Source organism: Leuciscus leuciscus (assembly GCF_965113295.1).
Source record: "Leuciscus leuciscus genome assembly, chromosome: 18".
Lineage (NCBI taxonomy): Eukaryota > Metazoa > Chordata > Actinopteri > Cypriniformes > Leuciscidae > Leuciscus > Leuciscus leuciscus.
In genome coordinates, this window is record NC_138742.1 from 38545280 (window position 1) to 38569691 (window position 24412).

Here is a 24412-nt window from a genome sequence, read left to right on the forward strand (position 1 = left end):
CTAACAGTGTACAAAAATAAATAGTAGCTTACTTGAGTATTCCATATAAATATATGACAAATCAGTTATGCTACTCCTGTTTAAATATATTTTTTAAACATCTTGTTACAGGTGGGGCTGAAGGACTCAATCCCTGTTGAGCTGGCCCATCACAGCTGTACATGTGTAGCTGGATCAGTGCTCTGTAACCATTGTGTGGCTCTACTTTTCCAGTCTGCACATTATTCTCAGCTCATTATGTCATCATATACTCACCCTCATGTTGTTTCAAACCTGTATGAATTTCTTTCTTCTGCTGAACACAAAGGAATATATTTAGAAGAATGTCAGTAACCAGACAGTTTCTGGGTCCCATTGACTTCCATAGTAGGAAAAAAAATATACTATGGAAGTCAATGGGACCCAGAAACTGTCTGGTTACTGACATTCTTCTAAATATATTCCTTTTACACGCTTGCAACCGGGTGCAGGTGAAGAGTGGTCAACAATCCTGTGGACATCGTTCACATCAATTTTCGGGAGGCCTTGTAAACAACGAGTGAAATATGCCATCTTTCGCAATCAAAACCTGCCGTCTCGCTGCTATAGCAATGCCGCGAACCGGAAATGGTCGACCGCACACACAAGGCGGCGGAAGTAGAATTCCTTAGTTACGTGCACGTAGCCTATACTTTGCATTACATACATATTATGCAGTTAATGTTTTGTGGATTCTGGTCTTTCCTGTCACAACATAATTGCATCCAAGACTTTCACTCTGATACTTGTGTGAATGCTTTAGTGACAATAAAGAATGTACATTTATTTAAATTCATATTTTCAATTACATTCATTTAACTGGTTGTAGAAGTCACAACTGAAACGGTTGATGATTGTTAAAATATATTTACAATTTTAAATGTTAGAAGATAGTATTAATTAAATGAAATAACTAAATACAATTATCAATACAAAAATGGCAACAAGAACATTCTTTGTGTGACATATGTAATGAAATCTACGGTGGCCGAGAGAGCTCAACGCGCTGCAACTGAAGAAAACACATGCAAATAGAAAAACACCTGCAAATTAAGAAAACATCTTCATCAGTTTCACAACACATGTGTGCTCCAAATACTCACAACACAACCAAATACAGAAACACGCTGCAAAAGTTCACAACACAACCAAATACAGAAACGCGCTGCAAATAGGACAGAACACAACGGAAATGTTTCCGGGGAAGCCAATAAGTGACGGACCCGGCTGGGACGTGCTTACAGCTGTCTACTTTTATTTTTATTATTTTTTTTGCAAAACATACAGAGATGACACGTTTATGACATACAACTTTGTATACAATATACAAAATGTATTTACAATATGTTCAATGTCATAAGAATACTAAAAAGAACAATGAGCTGAAGACTAAAATAAATAAATAAAAAAGAGAGAGAAAAAGAACATGAGGGTAAGACATTAATCTATACATCAGTTACATTGTACACATTTTGTCATGTTATGTTAAAATAAGTTTCATAAGAAATGTTAGAATGCAGCTAGGGTCCAAATATGAGACGGCAAGTTTTAAAGTTGAGACACTCACACACAGATATAACGCATATTTTAAAAACTTTGTTGTATAAAATGTATATTTATTTGCAACAGTTATGTTAACAGCAATAATACTATATTTCTGGTAAGAACAGCTATTCAGCTGATGGACACGCGCTGCGTTGTCATGGGAACATCCCAGGTGAAAATAATGAGGGAAATATTACGTTGTCTTTCGTTGCTCCCTTCATCAACATAATGGCACACAAGTGCCCCGCTCCCTCCAAAGTGCCCAATTCAAGGGCTCTGCGTCTGCCCTTTTAAGCGAGTAGGGCATAGGTAAAGCACACGAGCAATAAGCAGCCGTCCGTCCGTCCGTCACTTATTGGCTTCCCCGGAAACATTTCCGTTGTGTTCTGTCCTATTTGCAGCGCGTTTCTGTATTTGTTTGTGTTGTGAACTTTTGCAGCGCGTTTCTGTATTTGGTTGTGTTGTGAGTATTTGGAGCACACATGTGTTGTGAAACTGAGGAAGATGTTTTCTTAATTTGCGGGTGTTTTTTCTATTTGCATGTGTTTTCTTCAGTTGCAGCGCGTTGAGCTCTCTCGGCCACCGTAGAAATGCCCCTTGAGGTCTGTATCATCTGACAGCAGGCCACGATTGTAATTTTCATATTGTTTAAATTCCTCTTATTTAAGTGATCATTCATTTTGATGGTGTAAATGTATATCATGCTAACAATGAGTAGTGTGATGGCCATGGTTGCCAACCTTGATTACCTGAAGTGAAACTTTCTTGACGGCTGAATATATCACACACGTTTGCTAGTATTCTCTTTAAATTGTGACAGCTCAACCTAATCAGAGCCTAACATGCAAAAGAATCATCAGGAATAAACAAATATTCTCCGAAAACATTGGACACTATACAATATTTTAAGTATTATATACAGTACTTTAATGTACAAGTACACCTGAATAGACTGAATAGATCTCTTGTTCTCCTAAAAGCTTCTGTCGACAAAGTAGTAGCAGCAGATAAATACAAATAAAATTAAAAAACAAACCTAACTTAATATCACTAAAATGAAATAGAAAGCTGCGATTACAGACGCTTAAATCCACACATGTAAACACAACACTGACGTCTTCACTCCCAGGTGAAGAAGCTGTCAATCAAAACCTCCGTAGCCAATAAGAACACACTGCCACTAGCCCCGCCCCCACGAGAGAAATGTGTCAGAACGTCAAACGAAAACTTCAGAAGTGCAAATGAAAACTCTGGAAGCGCATTTGTAAGTTCAGATTAGCGATTAAAATTTGCCTGCGATTTATTCTTTTTCAGTTTCAAAGATATTTTATTCAGTTTATATTTTCATTAGTTTCTTGAAAAGCTACGTTCATTATTATTGGCACAAGAATAATTCCATATAATCAGACTTTAGCCATGAAAATGTCACAAGTGACCGACTTCCGGGTTGGAGAGGATGTGACAAGTCGCATAGCTCGGTCTCTCTGCCGAATTTAATCCAAATATAAACGCTAAACCCAAACACAAAGAAAATAGACGAGGTGAAAGATGTCCAAACAGTCAAAGAACTCTGGCTCGGGCAAATCCTCGACAAGTATTGGAGAATTTCATCTGTCTCATACATGAGTCCAAATGCATGATAAAAATCCTGGAGAAACTAGGCCTAAAAATGGGGGGACAAAATTATGGGAAACACAGAAAACAGGCCACAAGAGTATGTGAGGACAGGATAAAAACTGGGTAAAAGGTTGTGTGAGGACAAGAGTGGAAAAGTACCCATAATAACTCAATCCAGCTATACTAATCATATCCGGCAAGTGTGTTCGAAGAACTGAGTTAGCCAGATCATGATTAGCACGATGATATCATCTTGGATGTCTCATTTGATCTCGGATGTTTTAAGCAACGTACGAAGAACGAGCCCCAGGTCAAAGTCCAGGTAGGCAGTCCAAACAAACAAACAAACAAACAAACAAACAAACAAACAAACACACAAGGCTGGGGACAAGGCAAACGGGTAATCCAGAGGCAGGCAGAGAGTCCAAGAAACTGAAATACAGGGAACCAAAGAAATGCTAAGAGATGCAGTTCAACACATACAAAACTTCACCGTGAATGATGGGGTGAACCAGGCTTATATGGGGTGAACTAAACAAGAAGATGAGATACAGGTGAATGTGATGATGAGTGCTGATGAGTCCAGGCAGAGAATGATGGGAGATGTAGTCTGTGAGTGAACATGAGAGTCTGGTGTGGAGTGCCCTCTGGTGGCTCTCAAGGGCACTCCAGCTGGTGACCGTTAGACTCGGTTTCTACGGCTGCCTCGATGGAAATGTATAACTGTTCCAAAAAAGTATTGTCCGGACCTCCGCTGGGAAGGAAATATAGAGACCGGACCTCTTGGAACTTTAATTGAATACCCCTGACTTATAGTATGCTACTAAAGTGTACTGTATTCTTTTTAAACATTAGATCTTTAGAAGGGTTTGACATTCCCAGCTAACAAAAAAAGGTCTCCAGAACGTCCCCTAAATGGCCTGTGCAAACGTCCCCGTGTAGGGTCTGCTTGATGTCCCGCGGACGTTTAGGGGACTTTCGCGTTTAGTCCCCTGAATATCATTTTATTTTATTTTACTTCTGACTAACCAAAGAAAACAGACACGTTGTAAGGAACAAAGTAAATTTATTTGATTTGAACAATTGTAAAGGTGTTGTGCTCTTTCCGTGTGTGTGTGTGTATGTGTGTCTTCAAACGTGCTGGCAGCTGTGTGTGTGTGTGTGTGTGTGTGTGTGTGTGTGTGTGTGTTTGTCGGTCAGCTGTGGGGTTAGTCCGGTGGCAATTCTTCCCCTTGGCATCTACCTAAAACAACAAAATGAACACATTCAGTTGTGTTTTGATGTTATATGTCTATATAATATATCCATATATGTGAAATATAGCGTCGTCTCATTTCAGCTTAACATATAACGTTAGCTTCGTAGTGTTAGCGTAACGGTTAGCAGCGGTACACGGCGGACAACTTCTGCAAACGTTTTAAAAGGTAACATTTTCATATAATTTAAAGATGGACAGTGGTTACGGTTACTAATGTATACTAATCTAAAAATTAAAAATACCTTTTAGACAGACGAAAGAGAAAACACAAGGCCGCGTCTGAGGAGGACCGTTAACTGTCACTACGCAGCTGAGTGTTGCCATGGATACATGCTGCGTACCATAATGACGTCACTCGCTTAGGTGCACTTGATCGTCATTTGCTTGTTTCTCCCAGTGTAGCTATATTACACTTTTTTTGTTTGTTATTTGAGCTGCATGTGCTATCAGTCTTAAGTGCAATAATTAGAATAATATTTTTCCTAAAATAACTTCTTTTGAATAAAACCAGTCACCTTCACCTGACCAACAGTTTGACAGATAAATGGTTAGGATACTTTTATTTGTCTTGTCTTACCTGTGTTATTTTCCACTTTCTTTCCAGCAATGTGCTTTTCCATTCTTCACGTTTCCTTGGCTGCATTCATCATTTGGAGTCGATGCATTCTTTTAGAGCTCCTGGGATTCAACATTATTTTCTTCATGCATGAATAGCCTATATAAACTGTAGCTTATATTTAATTGAATCAATTATCATGTTTTTAATGTTTAAATTATAATGCTGAAAACAGACTCGATTACATCTTTAATTAGTGATAGAAGTTACTAAGTAGCATGAAAGTTATTATCTTAACATAAACATTAAAACACTAACATTTTAAAACTTAATTTTACAATTAATTCAAATAATATTTTTACTATAGTTTATTTGCATTTATATTTTAGTTTAATTATTCGTTTGTCTGAGTTGCAAGGTGTCAGGCAGAGTCCTGCACGGGTCCGATTGTGTAAATCCGCACCCACCCGTACCCGCAGTGCTTAAAGCCGCATCCGACCCGTTTTCCGACAGCAGCACTAATTAAAATCCGCACCCGACCCGCTTAAAATAGAACCGACCACCCGACCCACAACCCAAATATAATCAGTTTAGGCCATGTCCACACTAATATGTTTTCATTAGAAAACGAATATTTTTCTCTCCGTTTTGGCCTTCCGTCCACGCTGAGACGGCGTTTTTATTAATGACGAAGCTTTTTTGAAAACGCACTCCAAAGCGGATACATTTGAAAATGCCGTTTTCGCGTTGTAGTGTGGACTGTGGTGTGGACTGTGGTGTGGACTGTAGTGTGGACTGTGGTGTGGACTGTAGTGTGGACTGTAGTGTGGACTGTGGTGTGGACTGTAGTGTGGACTGTGGTGTGGACTGTAGTGTGGACTGTGGTGTGGACTGTAGTGTGGACTGTGGTGTGGACTGTGGTGTGGACTGTGGTGTGGACTGTAGTGTGGACTGTGGTGTGGACTGTAGTGTGGACTGTGGTGTGGACTGTAGTGTGGACTGTGGTGTGGACTGTAGTGTGGCCTGTGGTGTGGACTGTGGTGTGGACTGTAGTGTGGACTGTGGTGTGGACTGTGGTGTGGACTGTAGTGTGGACTGTGGTGTGGACTGTAGTGTGGCCTGTGGTGTGGACTGTGGTGTGGACTGTGGTGTGGACTGTGGTGTGGACTGTGGTGTGGACTGTAGTGTGGACTGTGGTGTGGACTGTGGTGTGGACTGTGGTGTGGACTGTAGTGTGGACTGTAGTGTGGACTGTGGTGTGGACTGTGGTGTGGACTGTGGTGTGGACTGTGGTGTGGCCTGTGGTGTGGACTGTGGTGTGGCCTGTGGTGTGGACTGTGGTGTGGACTGTGGTGTGGACTGTAGTGTGGACTGTGGTGTGGACTGTGGTGTGGACTGTAGTGTGGACTGTAGTGTGGACTGTGGTGTGGACTGTGGTGTGGACTGTAGTGTGGACTGTGGTGTGGACTGTGGTGTGGACTGTGGTGTGGCCTGTGGTGTGGACTGTGGTGTGGACTGTGGTGTGGACTGTAGTGTGGACTGTGGTGTGGACTGTGGTGTGGACTGTAGTGTGGACTGTAGTGTGGACTGTGGTGTGGACTGTGGTGTGGACTGTAGTGTGGACTGTGGTGTGGACTGTGGTGTGGACTGTAGTGTGGACTGTGGTGTGGACTGTAGTGTGGACTGTGGTGTGGTGTGGACTGTAGTGTGGACTGTGGTGTGGACTGTAGTGTGGACTGTGGTGTGGACTGTAGTGTGGACTGTAGTGTGGACTGTGGTGTGGACTGTGGTGTGGACTGTGGTGTGGACTGTGGTGTGGACTGTGGTGTGGACTGTAGTGTGGACTGTGGTGTGGACTGTGGTGTGGACTGTGGTGTGGACTGTGGTGTGGACTGTAGTGTGGACTGTGGTGTGGTCTGTAGTGTGGACTGTGGTGTGGACTGTAGTGTGGACTGTAGTGTGGACTGTGGTGTGGACTGTGGTGTGGACTGTAGTGTGGACTGTGGTGTGGACTGTGGTGTGGACTGTAGTGTGGACTGTAGTGTGGACTGTGGTGTGGACTGTAGTGTGGACTGTGGTGTGGACTGTGGTGTGGACTGTAGTGTGGACTGTGGTGTGGACTGTGGTGTGGACTGTAGTGTGGACTGTAGTGTGGACTGTGGTGTGGACTGTAGTGTGGACTGTGGTGTGGACTGTGGTGTGGACTGTGGTGTGGACTGTGGTGTGGACTGTAGTGTGGACTGTAGTGTGGACTGTGGTGTGGACTGTAGTGTGGACTGTAGTGTGGACTGTAGTGTGGACTGTGGTGTGGACTGTAGTGTGGACTGTAGTGTGGACTGTAGTGTGGACTGTGGTGTGGACTGTGAAGCCAGTGGTATTTAAAAACGATGATGTAAGTTTAGTCATGTGACGCATATTGTACCAATAGATATTCATGTTTATACCAGTATTGTGCCTGTTATATGCTATTCACTTTCACACTGTTGCTAAAATATTCTGCATTGCACACTCTTCATATCACAGTCCTGCAAAGATGACAATTTACTCACATTTGCTGTCCTGCGGCAATACATGAGAGCAGTTTAAAGGGCACCTATTATGCAAAATGCACTTTTACATGGTGTTTGAACATAAATGTGTGTTAGCAGTGTGTGAGCAAAACCACCCTAGAATGATAAAAATCCACCCAGTGGTTTTTTTTACAATCTCAATAAATCATAAGCACTGTCTCAGAATGAGCTTTTCTCAGATTCTATGCAATGTGAAGTAGAATTGCACAGGCCCCTCCCACGACTGTTGATTGACACTGCAGTTTGAGCATAGACCCGCCCTGAGGGAGTGGGACACAGGCCCCTCCCACGACTGTTGATTGACACTGCAGTTTGAGCATAGACCCGCCCTGAGTGAGCTGGACACAGTCCTGCATTGTTTCGACACTTGAGCAACTGTAGACAAGAATGTCTCCTAAGCGATTGAGGTGTGTTGTTGATAGATGTAAGAATGAACATAGCAGTCTTCATTTACTCTCGTTGTTACACGAGGATGGATCTGTACTGTTCGTGATCCAGCTTACAGTCTCCGGAGCGACAGGCCTAACGTTACTGATCACGGCAGAAATGAAAGTGAGAGCGAGCTCTTTATGACAGCTCATCGAGTCATTTTACGGATATAAGGTTTACCAGTTTATTAAGCACAGACTGAAAAGGTGTGTTTATATTTGTTTACTGTTAGTTGTAACGAGTGTTTTGTGTAACGTTACTTCGCTGTGTATGTTGTTGATAATGAAAGGGAGAGAGAGAGAGAGTTTATGGATAAGACTTTAATGCTCACTTCTTATACTGTGTTTATTCAGGTCTTACTGTGATTAAAACTAACGCTTCATCTTTTGTGTGATGTACAATAAACTTCACTGAACTCATCAGTATATTTTGGTCATCATTCGGACGAGGTCTGCTACAGCAGGCTTGTATTAATAGTGGATAAAAGCAGATGAAAAATAAGTTATAACCATAATTAAGCTAAACTATACCTGTTCTATCTCCATACAGCATATATTCTCTGGCTCTGTGGGCATTATTGTCCGACTCCGGGTCGAAATGAACACCGCAACTTAGAGTTTCTGTTCTGATATCATCAGATGAGATTGTCCTGGCTCTGAGCGCGAGCTCGTGAAGCTCCGCCCCCTGTGCCGGCAGCAGCAGTTAATTTGCATTTAAAGGGATAAACACTAAAACAGCGCGTTTTTCGGAGCCCCAAAAAATGACAATTTAAACATGCTGTAAAAAATGATCTGTTGGGTATTTTGAGCTATAACTTCACATACACACTCTGGGGACATCAGAGACTTATTTTACATCTTGTGTAAAGAGTCATAATAGGTGCCCTTTAAGACCAAACATATGGTGACTGCATGTGACCTGGACCGCATCACTGAATGGTGAGATATTTTACTAAATAAAATTATCCTGTCAGAAGAATTGCGCGATAGTTTCAGTATTTATTTTTCCATCTGAATCATATCAGTGATGTTTTGTGGGGTTTTACGCATGCGCAGTAAAGGTGAATTTAGCAGTTTTTCAAAAGTTTATCATCCACACTGAAACGCCTGAAGACGCTAGTGTGGATGGAGAGCGTTTATAAACAAATGTCTCCGGATTAATGTAGACGTAGCCATAAGCCCTATTCGGACGGGACTAGTTTTCCAAACGACGTTTGAGTTACAATTCTTATCAACCTACGTCTGTGATTTCATGTACGGATTCGGACGGGACTAACATCTCCGTGTTTATTACAGGAGCGTCTGTGTTTTACATGTGGGCATTGCAGAAGATCACGTGTTCAGAATGCGAAATATAAAGTAAAACGTCCTAACGTATTTAGTGTTTTGTAAACATTTTATAAAAATTGTAGTATAAAAAAACTAAACATTCATTTATCATCATGATTTTATAGAACTGGGTTCTTATATAATAAGAACAACTTTATAATGAATAAAAAGTTTTAACTTATATAATTTACACGTTATGTAATTAAGTGCAGAAATTAAAGTAATCTTACCTGAAACTGATATTACAGTAGCCAGTCTTAACAGTTTACGTGATTTGGCTCTTCTTGTTGATTTAATTTTTTTATTTCTTCGCAGTGTACCGAACACATCTACATCCATTATCGGTGCGCAAAAAGCAGAAACTTGAATACCGGCGCGATAGCGAGAGATTGTATGGTAGTTCACGTTGACCAAAACACACAAGAAAAAACGTAAAAAAAAAAAAAAAAAAACATTTTCGGCAATCACAGACATTCGCATTCGGACGGGATTAGATTTCTCTGAGGACCGCCGAGTTTGATGAAACAGTAGGTCATTTGCTCTGGAATTTTTACAGAGGTCGTGTGAGAAAAAGACAGACATGGCAGATTCGGACAGGATTAAAATCTCAAAGTACGTCTGTGAAACAGAAATTTCTCTAACGTCCCCCTGTGAAACTAGTCCCGTCCGAATAGGGCTTTAGACTATCACATTATAGACACACTTACAAAAATGTTTATTGCCAGGTCATACAGAAGTTATTACACGACCATTAACACAAGGACAACTTCAGCCAAAGCTGTCAAAAGGCCGGTATATGTAGAACATGGGTAACGTTACCACAAAACTGAGTAGCCTAATAACATTTTACCAATCGAACAGACGCGGCTACAACACTATAATTTCGTCTAGCCTACATCTGACAATTTTGGGTTCGAACACGCCCTGCACACATACTTAACCCTTTAGGCGCCAAGTTTTTTTTTTTTTAAATGCTGGATTTTGACATCAAAATTTCAAAAGCTTGTGGCTTGAAAGGGCTTAAAGATAGAGATCTACTGTAAATTAGAAAAATGTTGGGGATGACTGAAAGTTTATGTGGGGTGTAAATATACTCATTTAATTTGCATATTATGACGTCATCAGGGGGCAGCCCTCTTGAATTTCATAATATTCAGGAAATAGTAGATATTGAACTGATGTTTGAACTTATTTGCATGTTTTATAAAAAAAAAAAAAATGTATCCTCATTCCAAATGATGAGAAAAGAGGAAACCAACAATAACAGGAGAAATTATTAAATTATTACTATACTATATAGTAGTAAAACGCATGTGAACAGTAGCCTACTTTTTGATCAGTTCATCAGTAATATTCAGGAAATAGTAAATATTGAATTGATGTTGGAATTTATTTACATGCTTTTTTAAAAAAAAAAATTTTTTATCCTCATTCCAAATGATCGGAAAAGAGGAAACCAACAATAAAATATGAGAAAGTACTAAATTATTACTATATTACAATACTTTAGTAGTAAAACAACAGTAGCCTACTTTTTGATCAGTTCATCAGTAATATTCAGGAAAAAATATATATGGAGTGGGGGGGGGGTTTTGTGGTCTTTTTATCCTCATTCCAAATGATCAGGAAAAGAAGAAATCAACAGTAAAACTATAAGTAACTATAGTAAATTATTACTTTATTACTATGCCATAGTAAAATGCATGTGCCTATTTTTTGATCAGTTGACCAGCTATATCTGCCCAATCAGGTATCTAGGTGACACAGTTTATAGTTTTTGAGAGTATGGTACCTCTCATTGCATGGCACAGCGCAAAGACCTACCCCACACTGACTGCACCTGTACTTAGCGTGCGCGATCAGAACAAACGACACAATCTGGCCGATCATCTGCAACGCGGAGCCAGTGGCGCTCAGTGAGCCTCTGTGGCATTTCCCCCCCCTCCACTGAAGGCCCTCCTGGTTTTTTGCTTTCCCTCTTGGAATAGCCCTCAAGCAAAGCAGTAATAATGTCCTGGACGAAGGCCTTCAGTGGCTTGTGCGGACCAGGTGCACACTTGGAGTAAATGATATGGGAGTTCACTACACTGATGCTCAGAATCGCATTGAAGATGCAATTGTACCATTTCCTTGAGCGGTGTGGAAAGAGGTAGGTTTTCATCCTCTGATTAGAGGTGTCTACTCCTCCCATGAAGGTGTTGTACCTGTCAACGCACACAGGTCTGTTTATCTCACGAAAACCTGTGTTGCTTTGCTTTGACCTGATACGTTTCCGAACACATGAGTTCCCATGAAGAGACGAGAGTATAGTGAGATGCTTTGTGTCATGCCATGCACAAGCTAACAGTTTGCCATGTCTCATGAACACTGGGTCATCTCCTTTGCTCAAAGGCAACTCAGTTTGTCTCAGACACCTCGGCATACCACGCCTTTTGCAGTTCACTGTCCCACACATACCAGTGTCATTATGTGCCAGCTCGTTTGCTATGGCTGGTGATATGTAGTAACTATCCATGTACACCTCATGCCCTTTCCCTGTGTATTGGGCCATCAGCTGACGAACAATTAGATGGGTGGCACCTAAATCAGCATCAGCATCAGCATTATGGCCAGTGTACATGGACCACTGCAAAACATAACCTGAGCTGGCCTCACTCAAAACTTACTGTACACCTTGCAGCCATACTTGTCAGGTTTTTTAGGGTTGTATTGTTTCAAGGTGGACTTTCCTTTGAATGCTATGGTCATTTCATCCAGAGAAAGCTCCTTGAGTGGACCATAAACAGCTGAGAAAAGCGGAATTATCAGGTCAATTACTGGACGCACCTTGAACAGCCTGTCATGACCTGGCTGACCCCTCCCCACATACTCACTATTGTTTGTGAAATGGAGGAAAGACAGAATGATCTCAAATCTGTTCCTAGACATTACTTTGCCAAACCCAGGTGTGTAAGTTGGCCAAAATTCTGCCCAGTAATCCTCAATTTCTGCCTTCTCTACCAGCCCCATACACAAATGCAGTGCTAGGAAGGCCTTCATCTCTGAGACAGAGACATCATACCAATTATGAAATCTGGAATTGGGTTTCAGCTGTTGGGAGTTTAGAAACTGATGAGCATATCTGTTGGTTTCATTTGTAATGAGGTTCCAGAAGTCATCAGTCAGAAAAAGGGACAGAAAGTCTAAGGGTGCAGCACTGGTAAAATCTTTCTCTCCTAGATAACCAACAGGCTCATCAAAGAGTTTGATCCAGTCCTGATACACTTCTTCATTTCTCAAAAAAAACCAGCCACCATTGTCATCGCTATTTCCATCCCTATTTAGAGCCAGATCACCCCTGCTGCCTCTACCACATCTCCCGGCTCTCCCACGCACAGCATGGCCACGTCTACCTCGGCCACTCCCACCTCGAGCCGCTCTGACTGGATCCAAAGAGCTATCGCTACTTCCAGCCCTATTTCTTCTACCCCTGCTGCCTTTACCTCTAGCAACAGCTCTCCTATGTACACTAACGCCGCCTTCACACTGGCAGTTGAAATCAGCTCCGTAATACGCAATACGCCCCCAGCGGACGTCGTACTACACCGTTGAAAAGCTTCGGAAGCGAGTAGAACAAAAATGGCGGAGAGATTAACGGTTGATTTTGTCAGTGTCAGAATGTACAATTCTGTATGATCTCTCTGATGAGGGTTATAGAGACATTAATCGGAAGGCTGCTGTGTGGAGGAAAGTTCCCAAGGACGTTGATATGTCAGGTCGGCTAAATGTGATATAGTGGTATATAGGACTTTTAATTGTATTAACTGCCCTAATAACGTTAGAAAATCATGAAAATAAAAAAATGACATGACAACTTATCGTTATAAAATCATTATTTATTTTATTAAAAGTTGAGAATTCAGTTTTGTTTATCAGTACCATAGCAACGCTAACTTCCGCTGGAATTGTCGGATAGGAACCGTCCGTAGCCTTTCGCAAGAGTTCAATTTTTTGAACGCATCCGGATGACCAACGGACACGATTTTTTTCGCACCGCACTCGTTCGCACCCGGTTCGGACCCATTCACATGCGGTCTGCGAATCTCCATAGGAAATGAATGACTTCCGGTCGTTTCGTAGCCGTATTGGAGCTGATTTCAACTGCCAGTGTGAAGGTGGCGTAAGACCACATCCACCCCTGCCACCCCCATCCCCTTTGGGCAAATGGTCAAAATGATCTGTTTGTGCTTCGTGAACACTCGCGCCTTGCGCTGCGGCACCATTGCGCGGCAAAGTTGTACCGGGAGAGGTGCGGGTGGCACCATTGCGCGGCAAAGATGTACCGGGAGAGGCGCGGGCGGCACCATTGCGCGGCAAAGTTGTACCGAGAGAGGCGCGGGCGGCACCATTGCGTGGCAAAGATGTACCGGGAGAAGCGCGGGCGGCACCATTGCACGGCAAAGATGTACCAGGAGAAGCGCGATCATTAGACGGCCGATCGCCATTTCCAAAAGGCAAATATTCCCCTTCAGAGTTAGAATCGGCGAATAACATTTGCAACACATCCTCACGGTACAAGTTTTTATTAGCCATTTGACGATTTTCTCTCACAAATCTCACAATTTACTCAGACGCTCTGAACTGAACTGCTTCCGCATCAATGACACGATCGCTCACTTGCTCTGCTGTTTCCTCCAACACTTTGAATAGGAACATGACGTCATTTTGGTCTTGAATCGAAGTATTATATGTCTGCCATCTAGTGGTAGGGAATACAAATGAGATATTACACCATATTACGATCTACAGCCTGTTTTATTAAGTATGATGTCTTGTCGCAATTTTGCGACTTTGGCGCTTAGAGGGATAAGTAAAATATTGCATCTCTGACAGCTGCGCCAGCTGGGTGGTCAAGTGTGATGGGGTCAATTTCATCGGGGAGAAGCTGGTTTTGTGGTGGTACTCGCTCCTTTCTGATAGTGGCTATATTATGCAGAATGGCACATGCAGCCACTATCAGTGATGCCCGCTCTGGTGACACTCTTAAACGCCTAAGGCAGTTGAAACGTGCCTTTAGGATGCCAAAGGTCATCTCGATCTTGACCCTGGTTTTACTGAGGGCCACATCGAAGTGGTTTTGTGGCCCTGTCTGAGGGTCAGGATAGGGGTTAGGGGTTAGTAAAAACCTCTGGCATGCATAACCTCCATCTCCTACCAACAGGCCATCAAAAAGCCCTGTCATAGAACAGAAAAGGGGAAAATTGTGTAAGTTTTGCTATTAAAATTAAAACTTTAGTGGTTCCGGTGACGTCATCACTCTGAATGGCAGCTTAAACAACAGCTCCTCCGGGAAAACCAATTAACTGCCCCGTTAAATTATTAGATATAACTTTCTTAAATTCTATTCAGCTCGAAAAGTGGGGCAAGAATGGGAAGAAGAGATGGAAACAAAAAATGCACCGCTGGAGAACCTGTGAACGAAGAAAACGCAGGGAACAGTTCTCCTACGCAGGTACAAGATGGCGAAGCTAACGCGAGCCATCAACCGAGTGAGGCGGCAAGTTTGACAAAAGTTCTGGAAGAGATAAGGGACTTTCGCAAAGACACAAAACAACAACTAACCGAAATTATCTCAGAAATCACCAGTGTTAATGAAAAATTGGCGGAGGCAGAAACGCGAATTGAAAGAGTAGAAGATCGCGTTCAGAATGTGGAGCAGGTGATGAGCAAGATGATAAAAGTCATCAATCAACAAGAAAACAAATTACTCGACCAAGAAGGGAGATCTAGAAGGGAGAACATAAGGCTCTACAACGTTCCCGAAGGATCAGAGGGCACGTCAATGGCGATGTTTGTGGAAAAGTTACTGCGAGATACACTGGAGATCCCTCCGACCACGGACCTTGGCATCGAGAGAGCTCACCGCGCGCTCGCCCCAAAACCCTCCGGCAACGGGGGAGATAAACCACGGTCAATTATAATCAAATTCCACCGCTACAAAATTAAAGAAGAGATTCTGCGCAAAGCCTGGGCAAAAAAGAAGGTGTTTTTGAATGAGAGACCAATATACTTTGACCAAGACTACCCCCCGGCAATTCTTCAGAAACGTAAGGAATACTCTGAAGCTAAACGAGTATTAAAACAGAAACAGATCCAGTTTCAGACCCCGTTCCCCGCTAAACTACGCGTGTTTTATGATGACGGGACGCGATTGTACCAGTCGGCAGAGGATGCAACCGCAGACATGAAAGATAGGGGTCTGCCCGTCAGTGTAATCACGCCGAGGGAGAGCCTAGCGGAGCAGCTATCCCGCACCGTCTGGGAAATGGCTAGAGGCCCGAGACCACAGGGAGCGGAAGAAGAGCGAGAGAAGAATATAAGGGAGAGACTGCAAGTTTTCAGAAGAAGGCCCCTGTCCCCTCCAGAGGAACTTTAAATTTGGACTAATTTCAAACTGCTGGTGAGCTACGTAAACCTGAAAAAGATGGAGCAATATTCACTTTGAGAGAGATGCGGTAATGTTAAATTTTCCATTGCCTAATTTTTATTTTATTCCAAGTCATTTATTACCCCAATTTAAATGAAAATATATAGAAGGGAGGAATATACAAGTTTTTTTTGGTGAAAATGTACACCGAACTTTCCATTTATTTTTGTGAATGCTGCAATGGGGGCCCTCGACCCACATGGGAGAGAGATTTTCCCCCACAGCTAGAAGTTCTGTCTAGCTCAGTTCAGGGTCATCTAATAGAGATCCCAACCTTGGAATCATACCATTGTTTCTTTTTCTTTTGTTATGTATGTTTTTTTGTTCTTGTTTATTCAGGGAGTAGATTAATTAAGTTCTGTTTAGCTGAGTTGGTTAATACATTGCCTTTAGATAAATATGGTTAGGGACAAAGTTAAAATAATTTCCTTTAATGTCAACGGGATGTTGAATCCAATTAAACGCAGTAAGATTTGATCTAAAATGAAGAAAGAACAAGCCCATATAGTGTATTTACAGGAAACACATCTGAATGATAAAGAGCATGAAAAACTGAGGAGAATGGGCTTTTCTGATGTGTTTTTCTCTTCATATAAATTGGGTCATAGAAGGGGAGTCGCTATTCTTATTTCAAACAAACTAAATTTTGAAAAAATATCTGAATTGAGAGACAAGGAGGGCAGATATATCCTAGTAAAGGGTAAAATATATGAGAACCTACACTGTTAAAAATTGCTGTAGTTTTTACAGTAAATATTTACAATAGACTGTATTTTAAAATTTACAGTATTACTGTATTTTGCCATGTGGGAGCATGCATGTTCCTATGACTTGTGGAAACATGGTTATGCAGTAAATGCTACTGGATATCATGCATACCACTGTAATTATTATTATTTTATTTTTTTTAAGAAAAAAAAAACGGTTGCAAAAGTTTTGGCGCTTCACAAGTCAATAACACTAAAGTAATAGTCAACTGTAATAAATACAGCCTTTTTTAGCGAATTATTTACACCATTTAAACTCTGACATTTGATTATATAACGTACACCTCTAGTACTTTAAAACTGTTGGCTTTTAAAAACTCCCATGATTAAACAACGACATCGGCGTAGCGCAGTGCGTGTGATGTCATTTCGTCAATCGTCATCTTCAGTGGACATCTTGGGAGTTGGGACCGTTGGGACTTTCCACGCGGCACGCGCTGCATCATCATCACAACTCAATTTTCGCGCTCACCTCATGCGCGCTACGTTTACCGGAGGAGGACGAGGACCTCGAATGAGAGTGAGACGAAGAGGTGTGTAACGTTAGCTAGTAATTCATGCTTTAGTGTAAACGTGAAATCCTGTTACATCCACAATATATTAACTATTATTTGTATTTTGTGACGTTGCAAAATGGATAATCTAGATTATTTGTCCAATTTTAAGATACTGAATTTGCTTGATGAGTCCAGACACAGATGAACGATTAAGTTAACTTAGCTGGCTAACGTTAACAGTTATATTTTCTTCACCGTGAAAGTGTGGCCGTGCTGTCATTTTACTATTACATTTTTGATAACTGTTCGGTATAAAATGATTTTACATTGTTGTTGGTAGTAGACATGTAAGCTTTTTTTTTTTTTTTTTGCAGTTGAACATGTTCTGTCACTTTTGTAATAATGAGAGCAGTACAATTTTGGAAAGCAGTTTTGTGTAGCATGTGAAATTGCATAGAAATGTGCCTAAATCAGGATTTAGATGTGGTGTACCTGATTGCCCACATATTTAGTCTCTCTCAGTAAATTTGAAAGTCTGGAGCCAATAAAGGAGAACTTCACAAGTTGATGGAGGTCACATATTACCGTCAGCGTCACCTCCGCCACTGTCTGAACTAAAGAACTCATGGCCTTACCTGTTTTGTCTGAAGGGGATCTTTTTACATTTCCAATTGCTTACTGACATCTCACTGCTACAAAAAATCATGGAGAGCATTGAAGGGAAAGGAAAGAGGATTCTAAGATTTTTTCAAGAAAAGCCAACAAACAATGAGGTGTGTGCTGTTCTGTCGAAGTATCAAGAGGGAAATTCTCTGGTCCTGTGCATCTTGCAACTCTTAATGGCCCATTTTAAAGAGAGAACAGAATCCCTTATAATTGAAGCTGATGTAAGTATAACATTTAGATTTTTAATGTCTTAAAGATTTAATTGTAATGCTAAATTTATTTTTGTTTTTTTCAGGCAGCAGCAACTGCAGCCGACATGGAAAGAGAGGGATTACCGGATTCACCCGCACTGATCATCCAAGGTTTTTTGCTTTTACTTTGTGTCTTTGTCTCCATCATATACACTTTTCTTTGCTCTCTAGCTTTTAAATGGATAACTGTTTGTCCTGTACTGTTTTTTTTTCTTCTCACTTTAATGGCCATTTTAAAAATACAATTTTGCCTCCTCTGTTCCTGTATTCTATTTCACAATTCTGTTCTCATTCCTATATAACTTCCATAGTTAGCTCTACCTGTGCCCTGTTTTTTTTATTTTTTATCTCTGAACCATTCTCTCTCATTAGTAACAAAAATCCTTATTAGTAACATTAATCTTCATTATAAATCCATAGTTTATAGTGTCTTTATCTAAAAATAAAAAATTACATCATGATTTACTCACCCACAAGCCATCCTAGGTGTATATGACTTTTCTCTTTCAGACAAATACAATCAGTTATTTTAAAGAATGTCCTGGCTCTTCCAAGCTTTATAATGGCAGTGAATGGAGGATGAGATTTTAAAGCTCTAAAAAGTGCATCATCCATCATAAAAGTAATCCAGGAAAAAGTAACTCCAGGGGGTAAATAAAGGCCCTCTGAAGCGAAGCGATGTGTTTGTGTAAGTAAAATATACATTGTTAAACTAAAGTCGACTTATGCCAAAAGAAAGTAACTCCTGACATGATGTATAGTGTAAGCTTTAACGCCTCTCGTGGTTCAAACAAATAGGGCTGTGTAACAAACTCAAGGTCTTCTCTTATATCGAAATCCTCAGAAATTTGTCTTTAAAAATGATTGGTTTAGACTTTTTTTTTTTTTGCTCTATCCTCTGCGCTTACGTGTTCTTCGTTGCGTCAGGTCAGAGTTCACTCTTTCGCCATAAATATGCTGAAAGCTAGATATTTTAATTTATATGGTTTTAAATATGGATATTTTTCTTAAACAAATGCATCGCAGTCATGTGGAGTACTTTTATGATCGATGGATGCACTTTTTTGGGCTTCAAAATCTTGGCCGTCATTCACTACCATTATAAAGCTTGGAAGAGCTAAGACATTTTTTTAATATAACTCCGATTGCAATTGTCTGAAAGAAGAAAGTAATTTACTCCTAGGATAGCTTTAGTAAATCATGGTAATTTTCACTTCATTTCATTTTCAGACTATCCCTTTATCATGAGCTACCCATGAACCATACTTTTACAACACTTATTAATCTATGCCCTGCCGTATTTTATTATTTTTTTTATAGGTGAATCCATGACCCCAAGCAAGTGGATGTTGTCAGTTGAAAGGGAAGTTGTCCTGGGCCCATTTTCAGAGGCATTTGTTGAGGGCCTGGCAGCATTGTTTGCGACCTATTACAACTTAAATCTTGCTTATCAGGATGACGCTGCATGCACGCTGGAATTTATTCAGAGGTATTTCAGAGCATAAAATCTTACTCAATATTTATTGTGGACTTTCAATTTAGGATAGTTTATCAGGATTAGATATTTTATGGAAAAGTTTTCAAATTAACAAAAAAAAATTGCTAACCACACACTGAATAGAGAATTATTTTATTCACTGCATGAATAACTACATCTAAAATTACAAAAATTAAATCTGTATAATAATGATATAATCTGTACATTTTGTTTATTGCAAACATGGAAGGCTAAATATTTTTATATAAAAATTTTGGATAAAATTAAATATGACCCTAACTCTTCATTAATTGAAATTAAATGTAATTTATGAGTTGTCTGACAAATTTTGTATTTTATTGTTTGAGTGTATACTGTTTTTTTGATAATTGGCTGTTGTGTGGTTTTTTTCACAGAGGACTTGTGGGCATTATCCCGGAAACTGGATCAAAAGTTGCTGCTGGAAACAAGAAAATGCATGAAATGAACCCACATGTACAGATGGTGGACAACCAGAATGAGACTTTTACCGCCGCCGTTCCCGCGGCGGCAAAATTGGGATGTGTATTTGCTGCCTTTTACCGCTGAGTGGCGCTGTAATCACAGACTTTGAAAAGTGTCAGTTTATTCTCTTTATGATGTAATCTGCCGCGGCAGTAATCTGAGCTGAGGCCACAGATAAATTCAAGATAAATATTGTGGTTAAACGAATTCAAATTCATTCAATTTAAACAAAGTAGACACACGTTAACATTGTGTGCCCAGTTTTTCTATAATTTAGAAAGGCTATGTCAATAGGTTACTTGTCATTTACTTCGTGTTATTTTAATGTGTTTGTAGATTTATTAACTGAAACATAACAGTGAAATAAATTAAAATAATTTACCGTAAAATTAAAACATTTTCAGGACTTGCAGTTACTAACCGATGTTAGTCGGTTTAAGCATTCTTTGTTATATTCAGAATTAAATAGGCTTACATGTTGTTATGATTATCAATTGAATTCTTTAATAAATAATCAACCACAATGCCTATTACTGCCGCAGCAAAAATAAACCAGTCGAATTTCAAAGTCGTTCGCGAAATGGCTATACCGGGTGGCGCAAGTGACAGGGCAAAACAGCAGCAACTGCGGCATTTTAAAAGGTAAGTTTCCTATCTGTTTATTTAAAAAAAAAAAAAAAAAAAAAAAAAAACATGGCGCAAAACTTTTTTCATTATTTGAACAAAAATGAGACTGATTGAATATGTAAAAATATAAACAAACAAAGCAGAGAATAAAACAGACTTTTAGGGAACGATAGCTCAGATGATAGCTCAGTCTATCGTCTGATAGCTCAGACGATAGCTCTGTGGTCAATGCATTAACAATAGCCTCTCGGAGCTTCAAACGATCTGAGATCGAATCTCAGTGTAGCTGACAGTGTTTATGTTTTTCCGTTCTTGATGCTTAAATATGCATCTGTTTATTAAAGTCAATCATCTTGTTTAATTATCAATTGTACATTACAACATAAATTTGCTACATTCCAGTTGAGCCGCTGCATTAAGCTCGTCTTTAATCTGCTAAATTATTTTTTTTGTGTGTGTGAATCATTCACGAGATTGAGATGACTGACAGTGATACCCGGCCATAGCAACGGAAGACATTTTTCAAAACAGATCGAACAAATCAGAAAAATACTTTCAATACCGTATTGCTTTCAATTAAAAAATAAACAATGAAAATGTAAAAGAAAAAGAAAATTAATTAAGTTTGAAAACCCATCGCACATTTCAAAGTATGAATAAAGTGTCGGGACAGTTTTTTTATTTAAACAGGGTTGCATCGATAGTTTATTCCCTTTGTGATGCAAAATAAGAAACACAGACTCTTATTCTTGCAACATTTTACATTTCTATTGTCAAAGAAATTGCAGCTCAATTAAAACGGTACAAAACGAAAAAAGTTCAAAGCAACATAAATTAAGAACAGGCGTTTTTCTTTGCCTCTCTCGCGCTGGATATTTTTTTAGTAAGTTTGGTCTCCCTCACTGCGCGCTTTCTCGAAATTAAGCATTTCAGCGTAAAAAAACACCATACAGCTGATAATACTGTATATGTCGCTGTGTGTCATCCACACAAATCACGAAAGAAAAAACTGTAACAAATAGCTTTTGTTCCTTCAAAGATACAACATGCCTTGCTGAATTCACCTTACAATAAAACGAGGTGGGTCGCGAATTAAAGAGCTCTGTATCTGCTAAATTGAAATTGTGTGTAGAAAACCTTTAAATATAATCAATAAAACTACAATATATAATTTAATAAGATATAGGGCCTACTGTACGTAGGCTATGGACTTTTGGAGATTTTGAGATTAATCCTTAAAAGAATTTTGCCTTTGCCTGCTCATCAGGCTGGCTCCGACACTCTCCATATGAAAGACGGAACATTAACACCTCTGTCCTGCACCCCCACGATAAAGCAACTATTGCCTTCTCCAAACCCCCCACAGGCTAGCTGAGTTTGCAAAACAAAACAAAGAGTTTGCCACTCGTCGTGGTGTGCCAAAACACTTAATTATTAACCTCAATATTTCATTCAAAACAATCTCAAAACGCTTTGTGACATTTTGAAAAGCCGTGGATGCATTACTGCCACTGGAACCATGAACGCAACAGAATACTGGTTCTGATTTTATTGTTTGTCGTTTAAACGTCATGTCATATATATATATATATATATATATATATATATATATATATATATATGTTTTAGAACTAGACAAATCTCTCTGCATCAACAATAGACTATAAAATGCATTATAAAAATATCAGTAGTCCAAGTTAGTTCGGGATTCGAACCCGTGTCATCTAAATGATCGTAACGTAAGTTCAACCACTCGGCCACGATTCACTCGTTGCGACATGGCCTAACGTTCCAGTATGTGTTCGCTCACACGAGCGAGAAGCGCTCTTCATTCAAATGAACGCGCCGCCGCGTTTGTCGAACACTAATTCAACATGCCAGAATAAAACCTGGCTTTATGCATAGCGCCACTCGTCGTGGTGTGCCAAAAAATGTACAATAATTTAGTTTAATTTATTTCAGTGTTAATGTTTGAGTTAAAAAAATCCTCTACAAATTAAATTAACACAAAGTCGGCTATAAGAGTCCTTTATAGGCTACGAAAAAAAGCAAAGGGCTTACAGTCTTAACATTTAGGCTACTTTGCTTAAATTCGATACATTTATTTTCAGTAGGGCCTAATACATTTGTAGGGATGTAATTTCAGTATGCTTTACCAACGCTATGTATTCAATTAAAGTTCCAAGAGGTCTGGTCTCTATATTTCCTTCCCAGCTGACACTAATATGCAAGTGCACAGCAAAAATCACAACTTGTGCTTGCTGCGAACGCAAGTTATTTAAGGTGTCTCAACTGTACACAGTCTACCCTACAGTGTGAATTCATTACAAGGTTTCATTTAGCCTAATTAAATTAATGTGCAGCAATTTGTACAAATAGAGTCTATAGGCCTACTATACTGTTGTAGCCATTAAATAATCTCATTTAGTATCATATTTGTTAAAATATTATAATGTTATTTTTTTCCATCTATGTTGAATATGAAAAGTGAACAGCACGAGTAAGATAGGATGCATTATATCGAGAGATGGATATGGAGTGGGTCAGACATGATTTTGACCACTTCATTAAGTTTTGTTTAGTAGAAAACCTTTCTTTAAAGTGAATTTCGTTTTCTATAAATTGTATCTTAATTTTAATAAATTTTTCATCAACCAATTGCTGGATTTAATAAGTAAGAGAAGCAAATATAACAGACACTAATCATGGAGGCGCCCGCGCGGTCACTTGCATTGCACGTCAGCTGGAGCGCATCTCATCCTCCTAACTTAACGAAACTCAGCGTATGCCTCACACAGACATGATAAATACATCAAATACACAAAGCTCGAAATGTCTTCAAACGAAATAATTCAAAACGAAAAGAAAAAGGCTACTCTCTGATTATGTCTTTATGTGCATTTCTCTCTAAGTGCGTTCACTACAAATATGGCGATCGTCAACTTCATCTTTGCAGTCGACACTGTCAGAAAACACTAGTTTATTGATAAAAATCAATGCACGCATCACCGGATTTACAAATACACATCTTGCTTGTTGCACGCACACATTATGTCGAAAAAAACGAAATATTATGTTGAAATAACATTATTATTAATAATACATCTTTTAGAATATTTGATTAAATGCTGATTGTTGCGCTTGTTCAATTTAATAAAATTAAAACTTTAAATGTGATAATTAAAATAATTGAAAATTAAATATTTAGTGGCCAAGTTTTGCTAATTTATTATATAGGCTATTATATGCCTATTGCCTATATTAAGTAGGTCATATTAAGGCATATATTAAGTTTTTTTAGCTGTTATGAGAAAAATAAATCTAACGAAATCTAAAATCTAAATCTAAAAAAATAATTCTAACGCCAATTCAACATGCCAGAATAAAACCTGATTTTTGAACAATGCGTAACGCCACTCGGCCTGGTGTGCCAAAACACTACATTTTAAACTTCAATGTTTAATTCAAAACAATCTCAAAACGCGTTGTGACATTTTTTTAAAGCAGTAGCCTAGCCTATATACATTAAGGGCATTGAAACCAGGATCTTAACTAAAACGCGTTCCACGTAATCTCTCAAATTATGCCACACTACTCCATTTATTTATTTTTTAAGGACTGCTTTTGAAATCACTATAAATTACTATGCAATTGTATCGCTCACGAGAGCTCTTCATTTATCTAGTTCCTCAATAGAATAGTAAAAATATTCAGCGTCATTGCTCCTAATATCGTCTCTATTTTTAACTTTTGATTCTATTTTTTCAGTTCTAAAATTGATTCTATCTTTGGTTCTATTCTGTTGTAGCCTAATAGGCCTATTTATATATATGAAA

The 24412-nt window shown here is 39.5% G+C and overlaps 1 protein-coding gene, 1 long non-coding RNA gene and 1 pseudogene across 3 annotated transcripts in view; 1 reads left to right on the plus strand and 2 right to left on the minus strand.

The window, feature by feature from the left end:
* LOC309480379 (HMG domain-containing protein 3-like) overlaps nucleotides 1-20985 on the minus strand; it is a 108573-nt gene extending 87588 nt beyond the window's left edge. Inside the window, exon 1 of the mRNA XM_082144813.1 lies at nucleotides 19945-20985. The gene's annotated coding sequence lies outside the window, so the exon portion shown is untranslated. The remainder of the gene's footprint in view (nucleotides 1-19944) is intronic.
* LOC309481292 (putative nuclease HARBI1) overlaps nucleotides 14159-24412 on the minus strand; it is a 64646-nt pseudogene continuing 54392 nt past the window's right edge. The window contains exon 4 of the transcript in view: nucleotides 14159-14535. The product of the transcript in view is annotated as a putative nuclease HARBI1 (transcript). The remainder of the gene's footprint in view (nucleotides 14536-24412) is intronic.
* On the plus strand, nucleotides 16763-19450 carry LOC309480404. The gene is made up of 4 exons (XR_014199633.1): nucleotides 16763-17087; nucleotides 17574-17938; nucleotides 18013-18079; nucleotides 19289-19450. It is a non-coding gene; the product is annotated as an uncharacterized lncRNA (long non-coding RNA).